The sequence below is a fragment of the Oncorhynchus keta genome, chromosome 35 (assembly GCF_023373465.1).
Source record: "Oncorhynchus keta strain PuntledgeMale-10-30-2019 chromosome 35, Oket_V2, whole genome shotgun sequence".
NCBI lineage: Eukaryota > Metazoa > Chordata > Actinopteri > Salmoniformes > Salmonidae > Oncorhynchus > Oncorhynchus keta.
The window spans coordinates 39,239,746-39,250,593 of NC_068455.1; the positions used below are offsets into that span (position 1 = coordinate 39,239,746).

A 10,848-nucleotide genomic window follows, 5' to 3' on the forward strand; every position below is an offset into this window, starting at 1 on the left:
GCATTGGCCGGATGCAGAAATTATGTCATCTAGTGCATGACTTCAATATTAGCAGGCAGTTTTTAGACTGTCCACTTTGAAGAGCGAAGACAGAATGGCTATATAAGGAATGGAACATATAGGACCAGGGTCCCGCTGCCATTATAAACTATACAGTTGTCAAATGTGGGCGTTAACAAGCAAGAACTGAAATGAAAAGATAATGATGGAGAAAGGTCAAGGGAAGCTAGGCTTGGCTTTGTTACGTTTGTAATAAAGTCTATTTTGAATTCACAAGTTCTAGTAAGAGTGTTATATTTCTGAGTCAATATTCCACCACAATCATGTAATAACCAAAAACGTGTTAAATCAAAATGTATTTCATATTTGAGATTCTTCAAATAGCCATCCTTTGCCTTGATGACAGCTTTGCACGCTCCTGCGTTGGCTGTGTGTCTTGGCTGTGTGCTTAGGTTCGTTGTCGTGTTGGAAGGTGAACCTTCGCCCCCAGTCTGAGGTCCTGAGTGCCCTGGAGCAGGTTTTCATCAAGGATCTCTTTGTACTTTGCCCCATCCATCTTTGCCTCGATCCTGGTGAGTTTCCCAGTCCCTGCCACTGAAAAACATCCCCACAGCATGATGCTGCCACCACCATGCTTCACTGTAGGGATGGTGCAAGGTTTCCTCCAGATGTGATGCTTGGCATTCAGGCCAAAGGGTTTAATCTTGGTTTCATCAGACGAGAGAATCTTGTTTCTCATGGTCAAAGTCTTTAGGTGCCTTTTGGCAAACTGCAAGCGGGCTGTCATGTGCCTTTTACTGAGGAGTGGCTTCCGTCTGGCCACTGTACCATAAGGGCCTGATTGGTATAGTGGTGCAGAGATGGTTGTCCTTTTGGAATGTTCTCCCATCTCCACAGAGGAACTCTAGAGCTCTGTCAGAATGACCATCGGGTTCTTGGTCACCTCCCTGACCAAGGCCCTTCTCCACCGATTGCTCAGTTTGGTCGGATGGCCAGCTCTAGCAAGAGCCTTGGTGGTTCCAAACTTCTTCCATTTAAGAATGATGGAGGCCATGGTGTTCTTGGGGACCTTCAATGCTGAATCATTTTTTTGGTACCCTTCCCCAGATCTGTGCCCTCGACACAATCCTGTCTCCGAGCTCTATAGACAATTCCTTCAATCTCATGGTTTGGTTTTTGCTCTGACATGCACTGTCAACTAAGGTACCTTATATAGACAGGTGTGTGCCTTTCCAGATCATGTCCCACCAACTGAATTTGCCACAGGTGGACTCCAATTAAGTTGTATTGTCACGTTCTGACCTTTATTTCCATTGTTTTGTCATTATTTATTATGGTCAGGGCGTGAGTTGGGGTGGGCAGTCTGTGTTTGTTTTTCTATGATTTTGGGATTTGTACGTTTCGGCCAAGTATGGTTCTCAATCAGAGGCAGGTGTCATTAGTTGTCTCTGATTGAGAAACATACTTAGGTAGCCTGGGTTTCACTGTTTGTTTGTGGGTGTTTGTTTCCGTGTCTGTGCTTTTCACCACACGGTACTGTTTTCGGTTTTCGTTCGTTCTACGTTTATTGTTTTTGTATCAGTTGTGTTCATGTTGAGATTTTCTTATTAAAAGAACCATGGACACTTACCACGCTGCATATTGGTCCTCCGATCCTTCTCGCCTCTCCTCTTCAGACGAAGAGGAAGAAAACCCTTACATGTATAAACATCTCAACGTTGATCAATGGACACAGGATGCACCTGAGCTTAATTTCAAGTCTCATAGCAAAGGGTCTGAATACCTATATGAATAAGGTATTTCTGTTTTTTATTTTTTTTATAAATTTGCACAAATTTCTAAACCTGTTTTGACTTTGTCATTATGGGGTATTGTGTGTAGATTGCTGATTGCTGTTTTATTTAATTAATCTATTTTAACTTAAGGCTGTAACGTGAAAAAAGTCAAGGGTTCTGAATACTTTCTGAATGCACAGTAGATTATCACTTGGGAATGATGCCAAGCGTAAACCAAGAAACAAAGTGTTTTTTTGCAACTTTTTCTAATCATAGTCGCACACTTCATGTAGCCTAGCCCATATGTTTTGATAAGGCTTGTATCACAACTAAAGTGGCCGAATAACTTCTTAAAATGTAACACATTAATCCGCTTTACAAGGGGTGCAGAGCCTAACTGGCATACATAAGCAGCGCATGAGTTTGGGTTAGATAACTTTCACCATAAAAAAATGTTTTTAATAGAAGCATTAGAGAATACAATAGACGACATGTGTCCGTAAGTGATTGACGACCTATTTTATGTGTCACGTGGTTATGTCCATTTATGTACATCCTGTCTGGATGTTCTCACGCTATTTCCATCCTGTCCAGATGTTTTCACGCTATTTCCATCCTGTCCAGATGTTTTCACGCTATCGAGTGAGTGCTTATGTAACCTGATAGTGCAGCTGTTTTGGGTAACGCATGTGTTTGCAATAAAGCTGTCCTGGTGATTGTGTTGTGACCTTTTTGAACTGAAAGAAAATGTGAAACAGTGGGACAATGTAGTGAACTTATGGATCTGCCGTTTAGGGATCGTGTATATGAAAAAGTAATTTCCGGGGTAGGTATGGATGAGTATAAGCAGGTGTTAGACTTGTCCAATGACAAGTCTAACACATATAAACCACAGAAAACATGGCTCCAATTCATTCATGACCAATTCTAGGTGTATTGTGATTTACCGTCAATCAATGAAATCGCTGTCTCTCTCTGTCTCTCGCCCCCCCTTGGGGTGTGTGTGTGTGTGTGTGTGTGAGGCCTGGTGTCAGGTTATGGGAGAGAGAGAGAACCCTTCCAGAGGTCTTCATTTCTAAGACATGAAAAGATCTGTCTTTCCAACAATTGAAAGTAATTGTACATTTAAAATATATATTTTGTGGTAATGTGTGATGTGTATGATATTTATAAAGGTTTAGTAAAAAAAACTAACAGGTATAGTTAAATATTGCATGGTAACTTTTAATAATAGTAATATGTTAATGGGGAAATAAAGGGTTTTAAAATGTAATTGACCTTTTAATGAAATATCATGCTCTGTCTCTGTGTGTGTGTGTGTGTCTGTGGGTGTGGGTGTGTATATGTGAGCATGAGCATGTGTGTGGGTGAGGCATGGGGTTACTGAAAACATTATTTTCTAAGACAAATACATTTAAAAAAACAGCCTTCCTACAATAAACGAATTATACATGTAAACATTTAATGGGAATTAAAGTGTAGTATTGTTGTGATAATAATACGTATGATTTATATAAATGGCATTTACAGTGGGGCAAAAAAGTATTTAGTCAGCCACCAATTGTGCAAGTTCTCCCAATTAAAAAAGATAAGGCCTGTAATTTTCATCATAGGTACACTTCAACTATGACAGACAAAATGAGAAAAAAAGTACCAGATAATCACATTGTAGGATTTGTTATGAATTTATTTGCAAATTATGGTGGAAAATAAGTATTTGGTCAATAACAAAAGTTTCTCAATACTTTGTTATATACCCGTTGTTGGCAATGACAGAGGTCAAACATTTTCTGTAAGTCTTCACAAGGTTTTCACACACTGTTGCTGGTATTTTGGCCCATTCCTCCATGCAGATCTCCTCTAGAGCAGTGATGTTTTGGGGCTGTTGCTGGGCAACACAGACATTCAACTCCCTCCAAATATTTTCTATGGGGTTGAGATCTGGAGACTGGCTAGGCCACTCCAGGAGCTTAAAATGCTTCTTACGTTGCCCGGGGAGTGTGTTTGGGATCATTGTCATGCTGAAAGACCCAGCCACGTTTCATCTTCAATGCCCTTGCTGATGGACAGAGGTTTTCACTCAAAATCTCACGATACATGGCCCCATTCATTCTTTCTTTTACACGGATCAGTCGTCCTGGTCCCTTTGCAGAAAAACAGCCCCAACGATGTTTCCACCCCCATGCTTCACAGTAGGTATGGTGTTCTTTGGATGCAACTCAGCATTCTTTGTCCTCCAAACACAACGAGTTGAGTTTTTACCAAAAAGTTATATTTTGGTTTCATCTGACCATATGACATTCTCCCAATCTTCTTCTGGAACATCCACATGCTCTCTAGCAAACTTCAGACGGGCCTGGACATGTACTGGTTTAAGCAGGTGGGCACGTCTGGCACTGCAGGATTTGAGTCCCTGGCGGCGTAGTGTGTTACTGATGGTAGGCTTTGTTACTTTGGTCCCAGCTCTCTGCAGGTCATTCACTAGGTCCCCCCGTGTGGTTCTGCGATTTTTGCTCACCCCTCTTGTGATCATTTTAACCCCACGGGGTGAGATCTTGCGTGGAGCCCCAGATCGAGTTAGATTATCAGTGGTCTTGTATGTCTTCCATTTCCTAATAATTGCTCCCACAGTTGATTTCTTCAAACCAAGCTGCTTACCTATTGTAGATTCAGTCTTCCCAGCCTGGTGCAGGTCTACAATTTTGTTTCCTTTGACAGCTCTTTGGTCTTGGCCATAGTGGAGTTTGGAGTGTGACTGTTTGAGGTTGTGGACAGGTGTCTTTTATACGGATAACAAGTTCAAACAGGTGCCATTAATACAGGTAACGAGTGGAGGACAGAGGAGCCTCTTAAAAAAGAAGTTACAGGTCTGTGAGAGCCAGAAATCTTGCTTGTTTGTAGGTGACCAAATACTTATTTTCCACCATAATTTGCAAATAAATTCATTAAAAATCCTACAATGTGATTTTCTGGATTTGTCTCATTTTGCCTTACAGGCCTCTCTCATATTTTTTAAGTAGGAGAACTTGCACAATTGGTGGCTGACTAAATACTTTTTTGCTCCACTGTATGTTTTGTTCGATAAAGTTCATATTTATATCCAGAAATCTCAGTTTACATTGGCGTGTTACGTTCAGTAATGTTTTGATTCCAAAACATCCGGTGATTTTGCAGAGAGCCAAATCAATTTACAGAAATACTCATAAAACATTGATAAAAGATACAAGTGTTTTACATGGAACTTTAGATAAGAAGTTTAATGCAACCGCTGTATCAGATTTTTAAAAAACGTTACGGAAAAAGCACAACATGCAATAATCTGAGTACAGCACTCAGACACAAAAACAAGCCATACAGGTACCTGCCTTGTTCTGGAGTCAACAGAAGTCAGAAATAGCATTATAGATATTCACTTACCTTTGATGATCTTCATCATAATGCACTCAGAGGAATCCCAGTACCACAAATGTTTGTTTTGTTCGATAAAGTCCATAATTTATGTCCAAATACCTCCTTTTTGTTCACGCGTTTAATTCCAAAATCCAAATTCATGACGCGTAAGACCAGACGAAAAGTAAAAAAATTCCATTACAGTTCGTAGAAACATGTCAAACGGTGTATAGAATCAATCTTTAGGATGTTTTAAACATAAATCTTAAATAATGTTTCAACCCGAGAATTTCTTTGTCTGTAGAAATGCAGCTAACTCTCACGGGGGCGCGCCTGAGTGAGCTCGTGGCACTCTGCCAGACCCCTGACTCAATCAGCTCTCATTCCTCAATCTTTCACATTAGAAGCATCAAACAAGGTTCTAACGACTGTTGACAGCTAGAGGAAGCCTTAGACACTGCATACTGGAAGCCCATAGACACTGTATATTGGATAGGCAAACCTCAGATTTCCCACTTCCTGGTCAGATTTCTTCTCTGGTTTTTGCCTGCCATATGAGTTATGTCATACTCATAGACATCATTCAAACAATTTTAGAAACTTCAGAGTTTTTTTTATCCAAATCTACTAATATTATGCATATCTTAGCTTCTGGGCCTGAGTAGCAGGCAGTTTACTCTGGGCACCTTATTCATCCAAGCTACTCAATACTACCCCCAGCCATAGGTTTAACTGCCTTGTTCAGGGGTAGAACGACAGATTTTTACCTTGTCAGCTCGGGGATTCGATCTTGCAACCTTTCGGTTACTAGTCCAACGCTCTAACCACTAGGCTACCCTGCGGCCTCTCATGAGTTACATTTTTTTTTGTGGTCCCCACCCCCATCAAATGTTGCCTATCCTTGATATATTCGAATGCAACTGCCTTTGGGTTGCTAGAGGTTCGGGTTAGACATCCACCCACCCTACTTTGGTGGTTACTTAAGGCAAAAACTAATCTCATGTGACCATACCAAAGGTACCAATTATTTTTTTGTGGCCCCTACCCCCCATCAAAGTTGCCCATCCTTGATCAATATGAACGCAGCTGCCACTTCATTAAAGACATTAGATGCAGTTTATCATAGTTCATCATGGCAATGCCTTTGACGCTATGTTAAGTTTGGCATTTAAAAAAAATAAGGAAACTATTAAAAATTCTCTTTTTGGACTATAATGCTGTTTAAAAGAATCAAATCTTCTCATGGACTCATTACAATAGTCCCTAAAGTGTTTGAGAAAATCTTGTTGATGCATTGATGGCCACTATACCAGTAAATGCATGTTAGGACATATGCTTTTATGCAACAAAAAAAACGTGTAAAAAATCTTCTTCTAATGAACCACAGGACCAAATGACACCACGTTTAAAATGTATGCCCATGGTACATGTCTTAACTTAGTTTGGGAAAGGCGAATGGATTCAAAAGATGACTGATTTTATTGACCAATCAAAAAAAGAATCTGATTTTACGTGTCCATTTAAACCACTAAATTCCCTCCACAGTGCCTATCAACTTGTCATCGCTATCACCGACATCCCTAAGATGAACCACACTAAATATGTTATTGATATCTCAAAAACAAGGAAACTATTAACTCATTCTGTGCATATGTAACGCTAATGCTAAATATTTCAAATATTGCCTCACTGTATTCAAATATTGCCGCACTGTACCTAGAGGCACATATGCTAATGCTAAAAGAATACTTAATCTTATAATGCTTTCACTAATTGCACATAAAGGACGATACAGTACCAGGCAAAAGCAGCCAACAAGTACATGATTCCATATGTGTCATTTCATAGTTTTGATGGCTTCACTATTATTCAACAATGTAGAAAATTGTTTTAAAAAAAAGGAACCCTGGAATGGGTAGGTGTGTAAACTTTTAACCGGTACTGAACATGATAGTTCTTGCTTTGTTATCCAACTCATCTCGTCCTTTGTCAAGTTGTGAACCCCGTACATTGCTGCTTGCAGATATATTTCAGGCTACACAGTGGAACTAAGCATTTATCAGTTATATTTTTCAATAATCAGTGCTTATATATCAAATTCTGACAGAAATGTATCAATTGCAGATAACCGAGAGCAGACTCTTTAATCTTTATATTTATCTTATGTGAAAATGGTTAAATCCATATTTATGCTACATTTGACAGTTACCCATCTCAGCAAAGATAGTTAATGACTTAATGCAACCAGAATTGGCACATTTATCCTAGGGACCTTTTAAAGCATTCAATTGAGTGTATGTATCCGTTAATGAGTGAGACTGGTTTGATCACGAAAGTAAATAATCCCAACTAGTCTATCATACCTAAACTTGCCACTATACCCTAAACCGAGAACCAAATACATTTTTATTTCAATATTCGTATCTTAATGTAACGATGTGTGTTTGTTATTTTAGGATAGAGAAGACAAGCGCTCCTTCCCTCTCAAGAGGCTGACTGTAATCCTGACAGACTACAGGAAGATACAGGTCATTATTCATAAACCAACCAGACTCTACATCCTGGGAAAAATAAACCCAGTCAACATTTGGTGTTGATGGTACATAAAAGCTCTTTTAATTTAGAATGTGGATACTTTTGAGATTGGAAAAGGTTCAGAATTCATGTAAGACAGCACAGTTAAAATACATGGCACATGGAAATCAAGAGAGGGTGGTCTACAGATATAGGTGGGATGGGCTGAGAGAAGCTGAGGGGGTGGGATTAAAAACTCATGAACTGTAACAGTTAGGACCGAAAGCACCAGATCATGTATATCGTATGTCTGAATCTATTTAATGTGTAAATCCAACAATATTTTATCATGTAACACTGTGTATAGAAGTACCATGTGTGTGAAATAGATTATTCATACATGTAACAAAGTGGCTGGGAAAAAAAAACTAAATGTAAAAAAGTTGTGTTTGTCCTCTGAAGAGAATGGGCCAATAAGACATCTTTAAATCAATGCAAAACATTATTATGCATTTAGATATCTTATACCTAAAAGTCAAAGTTTCAATTAATGGAATATGCTTGTTTTTGAAAAATATGATATGAGTGTGGCCTGTAGCCTAGTGGTGTGTTTTATAATTGTAGGATACAGAAGACCAGTCAGAGCCCAGAGAAGCCGAACTGGGTTCTGACTAACAGTGGAGTCCAGCACTCCTTTCCTCCCCCCAAGAAGCTGTCTGTAAGCATGACAAACTGCAGGAAAACAATGGACATCAGGGATTGGATTTCTCAGAGTAAGGGCATGTTTTATTAGAGCTCTGTGCAATGTTCCCTCTACTTTTCTTCAGCACTGAGCAAATTTCAGGTCTGCTGAGTGCAAACTTGAACGCTGTGAAAACTCTGTGCAACTTCCAGTGTGTTTAATTGAAACACTGAGGCTGTATCTGCTTTGAATTAGTTTCAGACAATGGTCAAGTAGGCTACTGTGGTAAACACAGTCCAGTTCAAAATGAACGGCACAGATGCGTATATAGAAATGGTTTATTTGCATATAGGCCTACTGCAGCTCGGCTTATGCCGCACCAGTGTGCGTCTCAATGCAATAGAATCCTACTCCCATGCGTTCTGCCTACAACAAAATCTCTTGCATCGAGTTGTTTCGGTATGTTGCATTGAAAGTGGCTAATATTGCGTTGATTCGATCACAATTCCCACAGTAAAGGGAAACATTAACTAAGAGGTAAACTCCAGAAAGTTGAATGAAGTTCAATCTTGTTCTTCTCTGCACGGTCTGATATTTCTTCTGCGCTGCAGTCCCGGGAGCTACGCGCAGCTTAGAGGGAACATTGGCTCTGTGCACTTTAAGGATATTTTCAAATATGCAACATACCACAATATTCAGCCACAATTCTGGAATTACAAATAGATTCATAGCAATTTCATAAACCCAGGTTTTTGCTGAAATCCTGTGCAAGTGTTTGATTGTGCTACCCCAGTCTCTCATTTCAACAGAAGAAAGACCCAACCCTCACCCTGCTCCAGGAGAAGCCAAACAACATCAGAAAACCAAAGCCAAGAAACCGATCAACTGCTCTCAACGTGAGAAGAAATGTATGTTTAACATTCCTGAAAATACACGAGCTTGTACATACAGGAGAGAAGCCATACCACTGCTCCCAGTGTGGGAAGAGATTCCGTGGTTTATCAGGCCTGCATGTACACAAGCGTATACATACAGGAGACAGCCCTTACCCCTGCTCTGACTGTGGAAAGAGTTTCAAAACAAACTGGATTAAAAATACAGAGTTCATACGGGAGAAAAACCTTACCACTGCTCTGACTGCAATAAGAGCTTCTCTCAAGCAGGAAATATGGCAAAGCATCAGAGAGTACATACTGGAGAGAAACCATATTACTGTTCTGAATGTGGGCATAGATTTTCTCGATTAGCACATTTAACAAGACACCAGCAGATACATACTGGGGAGAAACATTATCACTGCACTGAATGTGGGAAAAATTTCAGAGCAATGAGTGCTCTTAAATCACATCAGATGTTACATACAGGAGAGAAGAGGTATGGCTGCTCTGACTGTGGGAAAAGGGGTGTTACCTCAGGAAGCCTAATCAGTCACAAGCGCATACACACTGGAGAAAAACCTTACTGTTCTTACTGTGACAAGAAATTTGCACACCGCAATTCCTTAGCAGCACACAAGCGGTTGCACACAGGAGAAAATCCTTATCACTGTCCTGACTGTGGGAAATCATTCTCTCAGCTCAGTAACCTAAAAAGACACCAGCATGTACACAGGAGAAAACCCCTACTACTGCTCTGACTGTGGGAAGAAATGTATCTCCATGAACACACCAGAGGATACACACTGGAGAGAAGCCATATCACTGCTCTGACTGGGGATGTGTTTTGCAACATTAAGTGTATTAGTAGTACGTAAGCGAGTTCATACTGGAGAGAAACCATACAACTGCACTGAGTGTGGGAAACACTTCAATATGTCGCCATATCTTACTCTTCATCATAGAGCACATACCGGAGAGAAGCCCTACCATTGCTCTGACTGTGGGAGGGGTTTCACATTCGCATCCAACTTGAAAGAGCATCAAGAAAACAGTGTATGAGAGATCATGGAACTTAAACCATTAATGGAGTTAAGTGATTAGAATCCCAACCATGGATAGCCTTGACAAGAGCAGTAGAGTCCCAACTGTATGTTTGTATAATATACTTTACACTGGAGGTAATGAGCCATATTCAAAGATCACATATTCAAAAGTGGAAAATAATTCATATTGGATACGTTCCCTGAAATATTAATATGCAGTACTGCAGATTCTGGTACTTCTGAAGATCAAGAGTAATAATAGTAAAGGCGTACTACCCTTTTAATGGTGCAGTAACACAACCAGGCATGTTTATGACCAACCAGGCAGGTTTACTTAAGTAGGCTATACCTGGGCATGTTCGTCAACAAAAAAAATAATTCCTGTGTCTAAAACAGTGCACCCGCCCTTTGATGGAGGCAATTAACACAAGTGTAATGACAGACACACTTATAGCAGGAGTTGATTGATGTATCCGTCTGTCCCAGCCAGTCATTTGACTGTTTACCTCAAACCACACCGAACTGAAGCTATTACCACCCATTTAAGTTCATTCGCTAATTTCTCA

General features: G+C 40.0%; 1 pseudogene; it reads left to right on the forward strand.

Moving 5' to 3' along the window:
* Positions 1 to 9,454: 9,454 nt before the first annotated feature.
* On the forward strand, positions 9,455 to 10,412 carry LOC127915502 (zinc finger protein 79-like; annotated as a pseudogene).
* Positions 10,413 to 10,848: the final 436 nt, after the last annotated feature.